Below are 15973 nucleotides of genomic sequence, written 5' to 3'. Positions count from 1 at the left end.
AAGGAGAAAGGTTTTGTGGTGGATGTATAGGAGTGCTGTATATTATATATATGCATTGCTGTGGTCTAGGGCTCCTGTGAAGAGAAGCTCAATAATTAGGGGGGAAAAAAAGAAGAAAAAGATAGGATGTAGAATTTTTTCCAAGTCAACACGTATTCTTTATCTAACCTTTAAACCCATCGCTATATGCCATTTCCTAGTAAGGGACCCTGACATTATATTGGGCTTCAAATTCCAGGGAGTTCTGGATCACAGAGTTGTTCAACAATGGAAATGGTGGGATACTGGTATAGGATACCATTGACAGGTGATATATGGCTGACAGGGAGCTGTACAGAACATAAGTCCAGGGTGCATGGTAATGTTTGTATATACTCATAGTGGCAACAATTAAAAACCACATCAAGGGGGGTACTGGGTTCTTGGCCAGTGGTGCTCTGTCGTGGTCCCTAGGGAAGCAGCGACAGTCTCCCAGGTGCAGCAGCGGGGACCGGGAGGAAGTGAGTGTTTAACAGTGAGCCCCTGACGCTAATGACTGCTTGTGAGCTGATAAGCCTAAAATAAGAACAAGGCCTAGAACAGCATTGTGCCTGGGAATTTTCTCCTGTCAGCCTTCATGTTACTCAAATGTGGCCAGTCTCGAAGCCAAATTCAGCATGTAAATGCAATGCCTTCCCCCCAGCGTGGGGCATGACACCCGGGGATGAGCCTCCCTGGCACCGAGGGAACACTATCAACTACCAACTGATGATGCAACTGGAAAATGACCTTATACAGAAGGTTCAATGCGGATCAGCAGAATATCCCTGTCTACATAAAATAACATGACTTTAAAATGATGTTTGACCTAATGTAAGGGGGAAATGGAAAGGAGAAATGAGTTTATATGGCTACGAGTCTCTAAAAAAGAGTCTGGAGGCTGGCAGAAGGATTGCCCTTATGCACAACAGAGCAGAGTCTGAGAGACAGATAAAGCAGATACAACCCCCAGGTATTGGTTCCTTTGAGGGCTAAAGAGACCCATGGGAGTTATGGTCATGGCTGATGGGGTTAACTACCAGGTCAAATGGCCCCTCTTTGGAAATGGTGTTTATGTGTGATGAATCTGGACTCAGATGGGATCTCTCTTCATAAGACTTTCATGCTAATGTGCTGGAGGTGCAGTTAGTGTTGGGGTTTAAGATATATTTAGGGGATTTGAATCTCTGAACTGACAATGTGATAGCCAGGTCCTGAGCCTCAACAGACTCCAGCACCTACAATCTGATTCATTGGACTCACCACACTCAGCTAAGATGGAGTTGAAGAAGGACAACCACCACACCATGGAGCCTAGGGTGATTACAACTGAAAGTGGGAGGATTGCATCCAGCATCCATGTGGAATCTGAGCCTCCTCTTGACATAGAGGTGCAATGGACACAACCAATCCAATGTCCACATAGAAAAGGTGGCATTGGATTGGGAAAAGTGGACATGGTGGCTGATGGGTATTGGGAAAGGCAGGAAGAGATGAGAGGTGGAGGCGTCTTTGGGACATGGAGCTGCCCTGGATGGTGCTTTAGGGGCAATCACCGGACATTGTAAATCCTCACAGGGCCCACTGGATGGAATGGGGGAGACTATGGGCCATGATGTGGACCACTGACCATGAGGTGCAGAGGTGCCCAAATATGTACTTACCAAATGCAATGGATGTGTCATGATGATGGGAATGAATGTTGCTGGGGGGAGAGAGGTGGGGTGGGGGTGGTGGGTTTGAATGGGACCTCATATATATATATATATATATATATTTTTAATGTAATATTATTACAATGTCAATAAAAAAATTAAAAAAATATATATAAGGGGGTTCCATATACCCCACCTTTTTTCTCTCCCATTCTTTCCCATAGTAACAACATTTTTTATTAGTATGGTATATTTGCTACAAATGATGAACACATGTTGAAGCAGTGCTACTAACCGTGGACTATAGTTTACCTTAAAATTAACAGTCTGTCCTGCACAATTTTAGGTATTGACAAAACTTTAATGGCCTATGTTCATCATTGCAATGTCATGCAGAACAATCTCAATGTCCTGAACATGCCCCATTGTTACACGTATTCTTCCCTCTCCCTCTCAGAAGCTCTGGTGGCCATGGCCTTTGACTCAATGATAAACATTCTTCCATTGCTTAAACAATGATAAGTCTACTTTAGTCCACTGTTCATTCTCCAGTCTTGAGGATTTTGTGATGGGGCTGCCCATTCTGTTTCTAATTGAGAGGGGGCTTAGATCCTCTTAGAGGGGTCTTAGATTATCATGCTTGCAGTTGTAGACACTCTTTGTTCCTTGGGGTGGATGTTGTCCATTATCATCTCCTTTTTATTTGTTCTGGGTAGGTCCAATGAAATGTAGAGTAGGTATTGAAACTCTGTTTAGATTCACAAGTCAACTGGCCCATAAACAGATCAAAGATTTAAAGCTCTGGGACACATATTTAACAAGTGTAGTGCCAACACATGGCTCCTATATAAATAAAATGTACAGAAGTATCACATGTTGGCGATCTACAAATGAGTCTCTTTTACAATGGGGAGCATAAATTCCAAAGTAAGATCCATTGAAGTGTGTCAAATTCTGGAGATTCCCTGCACTGCTTACAGCGTCTAGATGTCTCCAGAACCATCAGGAGCACCGCTATTTGAGGTACTGTTTACTGCAGCCCTCAGATACTGCTGAGAGGTTCATAAGTATAACCTGTGGAATGACCTTCACACTCACTTTGCAATATCTGAGTCATAAAACCCATCCGTATTTAATATTTCCCCCTTTTGGCCAAGATCTTTTTCCAATTGCATTGCTTGCTAGCACTTGGTAATAATACCTAGGTGCCAGAGAGGTTGAATTTCTTTTTGTATGCTTGTTTGGGAAATGTATATATTCTTATGGCAAGATTTTGTTCAGTTTTTTTGCCCATTTTTTAATTCAGCGTTTGCTTTCTTATTATGTGATGTTAACAGTAATTTTTACATTTGTATACAAATCATTTAACACTTATGTTTTGTAAATATTTTTTCCAAAACTATAAATTTTATTCACAAATTCTCATCATTGTCTTTTACTGAGAAGAAAATTTACATTTGAATAAAAACTAACATAAATTTTAATCTCTCATGGATTATGCTTTCATTGCTATATCAAAAAATTCAATACTATATACTGCAAGATCCTAGATTTTCATTTGGTTTTAGTGTAGCACTTTTTAAATGCATTTTACTTTAAGGTGGTATAATTCATTTTCATTTAATTTTAGTGAAATGAATACAATCAATGCCTAAGTTCCTTTTTGATTGTCATGAATGTATCCTATTTTTTCACCACCACTTTTTGAGAAAACCATACTTTCTAAATCAAATTGCCCTTTTGCTCTGTGAATCATCAATGGATCCATTTGTGGGGGTTCATTTGTTCATTTCATCAATAAGATTCCTTTTAATTACTGTGTTCTAATACTAAGTGTTGCAACCAGGTAATATGGTTGCTACAACTTTGTTTTACTTTACTATTTGGTTACATGGTACAAAACACTGGTTGTAATGTTTGTTGTTTAAAATAAAATCTGAGAGAATTTGTAATTGCAAATATTGCCTTGGAAAAGTTTTTTCTATTATGGATAAGAATATCTATTCAACAAAGTCATCAAGGAGAAGTAAGAATGTATGTTTTTCTTGATATTTTTGGATAATGGTATATATATATATATATATAATCCATAAAAATATTAATGTATTTATAATAAAACCATACCGTTTATTATATTTTTCTGATCATTACTTATGGCTAAAATTGCATGTCTTTGATATCTCTTCCAGGAAAATAATCATCTACATGGAAACAGAAAACCAAACTTATGTTTTAGAATTTATCCTCCTAGGGTTCTCCGAAGATACAGACGTGCAGTCCCTCCTCTTTGGGCTGTTTCTGTCCATGTACCTGGTCACCTTAATTGGAAATCTGCTCATCATCCTGGCTATCATCTTGGACTCCCACCTCCACACACCCATGTACTTTTTCCTCTCCAACTTGTCTTTTACAGATATTTGTTTCACCTCCACCACAATACCAAAGATGCTGCTGAACATCCAGACAGAGAGCAAAACCATAACTTATGAAAACTGTCTCAGCCAGATGTATTTTTTCATGCTTTTTGGACTAGTAGATAACTTCTTCTTAGCTGTGATGACCTATGACCGTTTTGTGGCCATCTGTCACCCCCTGCACTAAACGGTCATCATGAACCCCCAGGTCTGTGTCCCCCTGCTACTGGCATGCTGGTTGTTGGGTGTTTTGACTCCCCTTTTGCATGATTTAATGGTTTTGCGATTGTCTTTTTGTAGAGAGTTGGAAATCCCTCACTTATTCTGTGAACTTAGTCAGGTAGTCAGGCATGCTTGTTCTGACAACTTCCTCAATGACCTAGTGATGAATTTTGGAGCCGGAATTCTGGGTGTTATACCACTCATTGGGATCGTTTTCTCTTACTATAAGATTATATCCTCCATTTTGAGAATTTCTACAGCTGGAGGTAAATGTAAAGCATTTTCTACTTGTGGGTCTCACCTTTCAGTAGTAATCTTCTTTTATGGTACAAGTCTTGGAGTATATCTTAGCTCTGCTGCTACCCAAAATTCAAGGGCAAATGCAATAGCCTCAGTGATGTACACGGTGGTCACTCCCATGCTGAACCCCTTTATCTACAGCCTAAGAAACAAGGACATAAAGCAGGCCTTTAAAAACCTGAGAAACATTCTGTCTAAAAAAGGATACATTGTCTCAAGTTTACAAAAGTGCCCGTGATTAGCAGAGGTCAAACACTAGGAGATCATAATCTAGGGACTTTATAAGTGTATTGGGAGATAATCTGTTATTTGCCTAATAAAATATTACATTTCTTTAATTTTTGTATAATAAGGATACCTGTATTTTTGTATTATTTTACAACATGTGATCTCATTTTATTACCTGGAATCAGGATTGAACACAGAAACTACTGCCTGGATTTTCAGCAGTAAATTCTTTCATCAGGTTGTTCCATATAAATAAAATTATAGCATGTGTTGGAAGGATAAAGGTGTACTGCAGTCTCTGTCAGATCAAAGAAATTGCTTGTGCTTTATGGTTTTAGTAAAAAGTAAGCTTTCATACCAAAAGCTGTGTACCAGCTACCAAGATTTTTGTTCCTTGGTTCCTGAAAGAGGTCACATCCTGAACTGGAGATATCATCTGATGAATTTACAATAATCCAATTCCATCTCTAATGTGCCTTTTTCTTGCACAGTCCAAATAATAAGTCCAGTGACGTTGTAATCAATAACACAATGCCTGATTCTTTAAACAATGATGGTAGCAATAATTTCTATCATTCTTCCAGTGATGTAAGATTGACCTTTAAAAATTATTTTCATAGTTAAGGATATAACCTGGAAGTTTCTTTCAGCATTTCCTACAATAATAGCCCACATTTACAGATCATAAAATCAATGTTGTGTTTTCCCCATCTTCTACTATATCTTATTCTACTATTAAACACATTTATTAGGACATAATTTCAGATTTTTATGTAGACATACTGTTTTATTGCTGATGTAGACTAAGGTGAATTCTTCATTCAATAACTGATTTCTGTGCCATCACTACAAATGGGAAACCAGAGTGGCTTTTTGGAATTGATGATTTCTCTGAGCTAATGATCATTCTTGAAAATTTTAATAATTGGCTATGTATTTGTATTCACTTCATGTTCTTTGGGAAATCTGTGAATTCATTTAAGGATCCAGCCATTCTGGAGGACAGTTTAATGGTTTCTCAAAAAACTAGCTATAAATTTGACGTATGACCAAACAATTCCACTTCTGGGTATATGCCCAGCAGAACTGAAAACAAGGACACAAACTGATATATGCATTTCAATTGTAATTTTTTTATGCAAAGGTTCAAAATCTGATGTGAGCCATACACACATCAGAACTGGAATTTTGAGAGAAATTTCATTTATGGGGTATTTTTTTAAATGTCTGTATTTTGATTGCACCATAATCTGAGAATTAAAATATCCTTACCTTGTCATTTCATTCTGAAATTCTCTCCAGTGCAAGTAAATGTCCCATCCTAGTACACATTACTTGAATTAGGATTCTCATTAAAATGAGAATCACATAAACCAGTCAGTTGGTCAAAATTTTCCTAAGTATTGTCTTTAGATATTCCTGCAACAATATATTGTTAATCTTTTTTTTTGAAGGTTCACAGACACAATTGTGTACACTTATCCAGTGGAAATAGTGTCATTGGTCTTCTCACTCCCAGGAATTTGATGTATCAATTCCCAGACTGCTTCCTTGCAAGACTGTTCTTTTGCAATCAGCTCTTGTACAAAATACTTTATAGGGAAAGATTATTTTCAAGCAGAAATCTATTTTCAAATAAAAGCTTTTCAAGAATTTTGCCCTTAGTCCACTTTTCCTTATAAATAAGTAAGGTTATGATTACTTTATTATAGGCATTATTCTAGCAAAGGAAATAATTTATCACTGACATAAAGGCAGTGGCCACCAGAGGATCTGTGTGGAGGGAGATGGGAGAATAGGCATAATATGAGGACATTTTGGAGATATGGGAATTCTGCATTACATTGCAATGATGGAAACAAGCCATTATACATTTTGTCATAACCTATAAAATTGTGTGAGACAGGGTAAACTATAATCTAGACTATATTCCATGGTTAGTAGTAATGCTTAAATATGTGCTCATCAACTGTAACAAATGTACCACACTAATGCAACATGTTAGTGTGGTAAAGTGTGGGATGGTGAGGGGGTGGAGCATATGGGAATGCCCTATATTTTTTATGTAACATTTATGTAATCTAAAGCTTCTTTAAAAATAAGAAGTTAAAAAACAAACAGAATTTTCATAAAAAACAATAAGTATGCATACTCATCTTCTTGAAAAAGATAGAATTATGTCTTTCAATAATTGGAAGTATAGAAAACACTGAAAAACAGGCCAGATAGAAAGTTGATATTTCTGTCATAATGAGGAACACTGTATAATCAAGAAGACTCCACTGAAATTTTTGGCTCCACAAATATGTCCCCTTTCTGCATTCAGGTAGAAGGAGGCTCATGCCATTATTATTGGTTAATAGGCACCATCCCTGCAATGTCCCATCTTCTGGAGGACAGAAACACAGGTCAGAAAGAGGGAGAAAAGGCTACTAAGAGCCATGTACCCTACTAACTTCACACCATACCATGGAGACTCCAAGGTGGATGACATTCTTACTTAGAGTTTGAGTGTAATTATGGAGAGAGGGTGAGCATATATCTTTAAAAATCCCTTACGACCTTCTCTGATGCTTTTCTAAATCCTTAGCTAGTACATTGATTCAAAAGATAAGATTTTTATTAAGCACAAGTGATGGAGACTTTTCAACTCTGTTATGTTATCTCTGAAGAGACAACTCTTATATTCTCCTACATTCTTACCAAGATCTTTTCTTACTCCCCCATTCCTGCATCTTCTATTTTTCTCTCAAAAAAAAGTTTTCTTCTCTAGGACCCTAAAATATTTGGAAACAATATGTATGATATTAAGCATGTTTGTTTTGTAAGTTCACAACTTTTACTACACACTTACTGTTTATGTATATTCATGTATGAACAATATACTTCAATTGTTTTTAAAATGAAAAAAAAATCACTTTATATTTTTAATAAAAGAAACAGTAATGATTCACTCTAAACTGAGGATATAAATTTGTTCTCATGGAAAACTAAATTTATTCCTTAAGAATCTCTAAATGGCTAAAATAAAAAGAAAACATCATATTATCGGTTATCGGTGAAACTTAAGTGCAGTGTAGGGTATTTTTTTTTTTAAGGGAAAACTTGAGGAGAGAATGTAAAAAGATTTCAGTTAAAGACACTTCCATAAATTCACTGAGAGATAAGCACCAGATTACAGAAGGAAATACTTGTTTGTTTTTTTCCTGAAGAAGAGAGAAACTTAATTACTACCTGTACACCGTGAAATGTATGTTATATAGAAGGAGGACAAGGCTCATTTTGAGTGAGCTCAGTTCTGTTCACTTGTATTATGTTATGTGAGTTGAATCATTATTTTGCGACCCTGTCATGAGAAATTCAGAAAAGATGAACATTGTCAATTGATGATTAACTGTCCAGAGTGGGGGAAGTTAGAATAAATGCTCTCAGTTTCAAGGAACTTCATTTAAACTAAGACTCAGTAGAAAATAGTAACAGAGCCCTTACCTGTTATAATGCATCATAACAATGTAGCCAGTGTCTAAGTGAGTATATTACAAACATAGGTGCAATGATTCATTCCTCCACTTTCCAAGGGCCGAGTTTCCAATAGAAGCAAATTCTAGAGTAACAATATTAAATAAGGAGGTCCTGGACTTCTGGACATCTAAAAAAAGTATTGAATAAGGAGATACTGGACATGTAAAAAAAAAAAACAACCACACTAACACACGGGATAACATGAATGAATCTTGAGACCTTTATGTTGAGTGAAGCAAGCCAGGCATTGAAGGACAAATACTACATGACCTGTATGATATAAATTAAGCAAATCCAGCTGTCTCAGAGAGTTAGAAGTTGGAAGATAGGCTTATTGGAAAGAGGGGGTGAGAGGAAGGTTGTGAGTCATCACCCACAGTGGTGAAATATATGATAAAATGGAGGTGAGTTTCATGATCTTGTGGTGATGGATGTACGCCATGTTAAATTTTACCAAAAATGTGTAGAAGTGTATGGTCTAAAATGTTAACCATAATGTAAAGTAAAAAATTTATGAAAGGTGCAATCTAAAATGCAAACCTTAATGTAAACCATAATGTAACCATGGTTGGTAGCTAAGTTTCAATAGTTGTACATCAACTGTAGCAACTATGTCATCCATATGTAGAAAGATCATTGCTGAGGAGGGAGGAGGAGGGGGAAGATGTTGGGTATGTGGGAGCCCCCTGTATTCTATATGTTACTCTGCTGTGACCTAAAACTTTCTTGAAGACAAAATTTAAAAAAAAGATGCAAGACACTGAGGAAAAATGGAAGAGATTGCCATGCCACTGTACATATAGGGCAACACATATTACAGTATTAAAAGGTAAAACATCAAGAAAATTTTTATGGTATTTTTCATTTTCTCAATACCCCGATTTATTTTTTTACTTTATTTTAGTTTTTCCAAATTAATAGGTATTTTATTTCTAATCTTAAAACCTAACATTAATATTACATTTCTTATTAATTGAATTTAGCAATATATTAAGCTTCATTTTTGAGGAAGTTTGGGATCTCAGAGGGGTTCAACTATGGCAGGGGAGTAGCAGTGGTGCTGGGTGTCACTGATGGCAGATGCATGGGTGGGAGGGAGTTTGCCAGGACAAACATACAGGGTATATAGACTTGTTTGGATGTTCATTGGGTATTTTCATAGTAGGTAGAGTGACACATGACAGCTGAGGGAGTGCTGATTTCCCATCTTGGGGAGCTCTAATGCATTCCCCAATTTAACAGCAACAAACCTCCAAGTACAAAACCAAAAATCAGTGAAAAAAGAAGGTCCAATTATGGGCCCTTGATAATAATGACAGTGTTTATGAGCCTTTGTGCTTAAAATTTCAACCTCGCCTAGAGATGCAGAGTGCCGAAGAATAACTTGCTGAGAGCCTGCATGTTGCTCAAATGTGGCCACTCTCTAAGCCAAACTCAGCACGTATATACATTACCTTCTGCTCAGCGTGGGACGTGGATCCCAGGGATGAGCCTCCCTGGTGTGGAGGGATTACTACTAATCACTAACTGGTAATGCAACTCAAAAAAGACCTTGAATAAAAGGGACACATGAGTTATTTGGCAAAGAGTCTTCAAAATTAGTCGGGAGGCCATCAGAGAGGTTACACTTATGTATGTCTCAGCAGGAACTCAGAGACATCTAAAGTAGATACAACCCCAGGCAGTGGGACTCCTGAGGGCTACAGAGACACCCAGGTCCTATGGTCATGGCAGATAGTTATGGAGTTCCGAGTATTGCCAGTGGGGCTTACTTTGGAATTTGTGCCCCTGAATATGATGGAGTTGGACTCAAATGTGACTTCTCTACAAATGCCTCTTCTGTCACTTTAATGAACCTGTGGTTAATGCTGGGGTTCTTGTATGCCCATGAGACTTGAATCTCTGGACTGTCCACGAGCCAGTTGGGACTTGACCCTCAATAGAGTTGCAACACTTATTCTCCAGTTCTTTGCAATAACCCATGTCAGCTACCAAGGAGGTGAGGATGGTAAACTACAACACCAAGGAACCGAGAGAGTCTACAACCACAAGCAGGAAAATCCCATCCATCAGCCACATGGAATCTAAGTCCCCTTGTGATCGAGAGGTGAAATGGACATCACCACACCAGTGTGCTCAGGATGGAGGAATAAAATATGGATTAGAGTGGACTTACTGGAATTTTTCTATAGAATTATTGTGACTCTCACAATGGAAGACATTATATCACTGTTCTGGAGACAGTGGTAACAGGAGTTGCTGAAGGCAGGGAGTTGGAAAAAGAGGTGATATGGGGACATTTTTGGGAATTGGAGTTGTCCTGAATGGTATTGCATGGATAAATGCAGGAAATTATATATCCTGCCATAACCCATTGAATGGACTGGGAGAGTGTAAACTGCAATGCAAACTGTAATCTATACTGAGTAGCAGTGTTCCAAAATGTGTTCAACAAATGCAATTAATACATTTGGAACAGGGACAAAATGAAAATGTTAAATGTAGGAAAGGCCACAGATATAAATTGTTTACTTGCAATTTCTGCTTGTGCCATTTTATGTAATTTTATTTAATTGCAATATTATTTTTAATTTTCTAAAATTCATTGTAAAGTATTGTTTCATATTCTCTGAATAATTTAAAATCTGAAACATTTAAGGCCTTTTATTTCACTGTCTGCTTTTTTTAAAGATTTATTTATTTATTTCTCTCCCCTTCCTCCCCGACCCCGTTGTCTACTCTCTGTGTTCATTTGCTCTGTTTTATTCTGTGACTGCTTCTATCCTTATCAGCTGCACCGGGAATCTGTGTTTCTTTTTGTTGTGTCATCTTGTTGTGTCAGCTCTCTGTGTGTGCAGCCCATTCCTGGGCACATTGCACTTTCTTTTGCACTGGGCGTCTTTCCTTACAGGGTGCATTCCTTGCGTGTGGGGCTCCCCTACGTGGGGACACCCCTCCGTTGCAGGGCACTCCTATGCACATCAGCACTGCACATGGGCCAGCTCCACATGGGTCACAGACCTCCCATGTGGCAGGCGGACACCCTATCCACTGGGCCAAGTCCACTTCCCAGCACTGACTGCTTTTCTCTGGCTCTTAGTCATGGTAACATGTTTTCTTACTGCCTATACTGATTTATTTTAATTAAAAAAAATACTTAGATTGCACAAATGTCACATCAAAAAGATGGTGGATTCTCATATGACACGCTCCCCATGCCTCCACATTTTACTACAATAACAACATCTTTCATTGGTGTGGTATATTCATTAAAATTGATGAACACATTTTGGAGCATTGCCACTAAGTATGGGTTAAAATTTACATTTAGTTTACACTCTCTCCCACCCATTTCTGTAGGTTATGACAAGATATATAATGAACTGCATCTGTCACTGCAATGTCTTTCAGGGCAATTCCCAATTCCTGAAAATGCCCCCGTATTACCCCTGTTTTTCCCTCTCGCTGATCTCATAATATAATATTCAGTGATCACTAACTCCACATTCCCTATACACAGCTTTTCTGTACTTATAGTTGAACCCATAATTAGCAGTAGAGTTGGTGTATGTACATCCAAGAGACTCAAATCTTTGGGCTGTCCATGTACCAGCTGGGGACTGAGCCTCAGCAGGGTTGCAAAAACCACTCTCCTGTCCATTGTCCTCACCCAGGACAACAGGGAAGAGGTGATGTTGGACAACTTCCACACCAAGGAATCGAGAGTCTACAACTGAAAACAAGAGAGTCCCATCCATCAGCCCTAATGGATCACAGCCCCCTATCAATTAGAGTTGGAGTAGACATCACGATTCCAGAATCCCCAGGATTGGGGAATGAACTATGGACTGAAGGAGATTTACTGGTATCTTACTATAGACTTATTGTGATTCTAGCAATGGAAGAAATTATAGCATTGATATGTTGATTTTTAAAATTGTGATCTGTTTAATTTGTTGAGCCCATATTTGTGTGAATTCATGGAGGTCTCAGTGGAAAAGAGAGGATTCACATTTTACATTATTTTGAATTTGGCAAGCTAAAACCATTTAATGTTAAATTGTGTACCTAGAGCCTTTAAGGCCACACAGGTGCTGTGATTACAGACAGCATGCTGGATCCTCATTCAGAGGGCTTTCCCACCTGTAGCTCCATGATCATGAGCAGTGTGCCTTTGATACCTGTAATTGATTAAATTTTTGTTTACTGTTAACATTTACAATGCCACTATATTTCCAAGGATCTGTCTTTTATACAGGAATCTTTTACAAAAGTTTCCACTTATGAGAAATTTTTAGTACATTTTCTTATGAAACCTATTCATTAATATAGAATCTCAAATTCTTCAATGATGGCAGTCTCTCAAAACTGCAGCTGGCATTTGAAATCCAGTACATATCACACTCCATATTATTATATTGTAGATAAAACAATTCATTCTACTAGGCCACATTTGGAATATATTTAAAAGATTCAGTGAAATTTAAATGTGTGAATCCTCAGTTTAAAAAATAACACATCAATAGTCTACAGATTTTTGGGAAATAGAAAAAGAAGGGCAAACTGGACTTAAATCTTGTGTAAGGAAGGAAATAATGTAGATTTAAGTGATGAGAAATGAAATAGAGTATAGAATAAGACAATTAAGTGAACCAATGAAGTTGTTTCTAGGAAAAGATCAATAAAATAATAAAGGTTCATTTAAATTGAAAAAGAAAAAATGAAGAGGATAGATATTACCAAAATCAAAAATGAAATCGGGGATGTTGCTAGATCTTGCTGACATTAAAGAGATTATGAATAACAACTGTGAACAATTGTCTCTAACAATCTAGAAAATGTAGAAGAAACGGAACAATTCCTAGAAACATGCAATATATTTAAGTTGACTGAAAAGAAATAGATCTCAACAAAGATATAACAAGTAAAGAAATTCAATTAGCTATCAGTAACCTCCCAAAATAAGAAGTCAAGGATCAGACAGCTTCCATAATGAAATCTATGAAATATTCAAAGATGTATCTACAATATTTCTCAAAACTTCCAACTTGAAGTCAAGATAAATATAGCTTCCAAAGTCATTCTATTAGGCAAAAGTTATTGTGATACCAAAACTGCATAAGAGATAACAAATTAAAAAAGAAAAATGAAATATCACTTTCTCTTATAAATATAGAAGCAAAAACCCTCAAAAAAACTAGCATGTAAAATTCAAGAGAATATTAAAAGAATTTGCCCACCAAGACAAAATGTGATTTATCTCAGCATACAAGGATGTTGGACTTAAGAAAATCAATGTAACATAACCCATTAAACCAATGAAGATGAAAATCACGTAAAAATCTAAATTGATACTGAAAGTGTGAGTGATAAATTCCATCACATTTTCATGATATATACACTTATAAAAATAAGAATAGAAATCACCTCCTAAGCAGGATAAATCAAACCTGTAAAAAGACATGTAATCTTATCCTCAAAGCTGAAAGGTGAAAGCCATCCCCTTGAGGTCTGGAACAAGACAAAGATGACTGCTTTCAACATTGCTATTCAGTATTGTACTGGAAATTAATAAATTAGGCCATAAAACTAAATAAAATGTACCCAAGTTAGAAAGGAAGAAGTAAAACGATCTCTTTTAAGAGATGTGATGATACTTTATATAGAACATGACAAAGCTTCCCCAAGAAAACTCTAGAGCTCATAAATCAATGGATCCAAATGAAACCTAAGAGATCAAAGTGCAAAAATTTCTTGTGTTTCATATACCAGAAAGAACATTCTTAAATGGGCAATTAAAAAATCCATTTACCATATCATCAAAAAGAACAAAATACCTAGGAATAATTTCAACTAAACGGGTTGCACAATGAAAACTTTAGAAAAATGGTACAAGAAATTAGAAAAGAGCTAAGTAAATGACAAGGCAATCTGTGTTAATGATTAGAGAATTAAAATTGCTAAAATGTCTGTACAAATTAAAGTTATCTATAGCATCAATGTAATTCCCATCTACATCCTAAGAGCCTTTTTAGCATAAATGGAAAAGCTGATCCTGATTTATATGGAAATGCATTTCAGGAGAACTCCACTTCCATCTCATGGTGTTGCATTTATTTATTTGCTTGTCTTGCCTTATAAAGACTGAGCAGTTTCAGCAAAACAAAATATCTTACTCTTCCATTCATTCCCAGAACATAGCTTACAATTTTTCATACAGTATTGTTGAATAAATATTTCTTGAACGAATGAGAAAAAAAATGATTGAGTGAGTCGAACATATATTGCCATGGTTTTGGGAGAATGGAGAAGTAGTGAGAGGAAAGGAAATCCTGTTGAGAGAGGGAAGTCCCATGACTTCAGAGGAGACAGATTGGAAACAATAAGATATATTAGAGTACACAGAATCTCCTTCACAAACAGTGATAGAGAAACCATTTTGGGAAACTTTGTATTACTAGCATTCACATCTCAAGAAAGGTGACTTCCTCCTGGGAAGGAAGGTGTTCACTGGGATAAGAGATAGAAATGGAGTTCCATGTCTTTCTCCAAAGGGCCAAAACTGGCACAAATTTGCATTGTGATTTTCTTTCTTACCTCCAGAGAAGTAAATATCTTATGGAGCAGAGAGAATAAAGAATATTTCATTAATGAGGTTCATGGGAATGAAATCCCTAAAGGCCTGTGTGGCAGGTGGATATTATTTATAAATTTTAAAAAAAGAGATCTTTATCAAGTTATGTTTGTAAACTGGTCTGTTTCTCTGCATATTATATCCTTTGACTGATTTAAATTCAATGATTTTACACTTACTTGATTACATCAAGGTTAGGGCTTTGATTGAACATATCATTAGTAGGACTCAGCATTGAGTTCCTGCCCCCTTGGTGCCCTGTATAAATGGACACTCACTCAAGAAGATACACAGAGAGATTCATAGATATAGAAGACGAGAGAATTTCATCATTTTGATTGTGACATGTGACAGAAAGGTGAAAGCTCAAAGGGAAAAGATCCGGGAAGAGAAATCATCCTATGCCCATCAACAAGTGAGATCAGAAGAAGCTAGAACCATGGAAACTTAAGAGGGGGGTGGGAAGGCTGAACCCTCACAGAGATCAGCCACCGTCTTTGGTGAGATATTAGCTCTTTTAGTACATTGAATTGTACATTTAGGGCCTGATAAATGTAAGCTTTTACTCTAAACACAATGATTTATAGAATCCAACAGATTTCTTGTACATTGCATCAACACCTGTTTGGCTGACAAATAGAATATGGAGTCCATCTATTCAATACCTCTTTCCCCCTCCCCTCAGGGCCCACAGTGACAGTCAATCTTCATTGATTGAAGGGACATGTTCAGAGATACTTGCAACAATGCTGAGGGCTTGACATGCTCGACTGCCCTAAAGTACTGGGAGCCACCATTTCTCTTGAGAGATACAATTCCTCTATCTGAAAACATCAGTCCTCCCCAGGATGTGGGTATACCTTCACTCTCATTATATGGGTCTCTATCCAATGATATAACATACTATTACAAAATGAGCACTCACAGTCTCTAGAAGCCTGTCCTGTGTCAGATTATCCCTTTTAAGCATGTTAAATAGG

General features: G+C 37.0%; 1 pseudogene; it reads left to right on the top strand.

The window, feature by feature from the left end:
* The first annotated feature begins 3878 nt into the window (after positions 1–3878).
* LOC139437911 (olfactory receptor 7A10-like) lies at positions 3879–4847 on the top strand (annotated as a pseudogene).
* Positions 4848–15973: the final 11126 nt, after the last annotated feature.

This window comes from Dasypus novemcinctus, chromosome 30 (genome assembly GCF_030445035.2).
Source record: "Dasypus novemcinctus isolate mDasNov1 chromosome 30, mDasNov1.1.hap2, whole genome shotgun sequence".
Taxonomy (NCBI): Eukaryota; Metazoa; Chordata; class Mammalia; order Cingulata; family Dasypodidae; genus Dasypus; species Dasypus novemcinctus.
The sequence above is the reverse complement of the archived record's forward strand: the minus strand, read 5'-3'. Positions and strand labels throughout refer to the sequence as shown.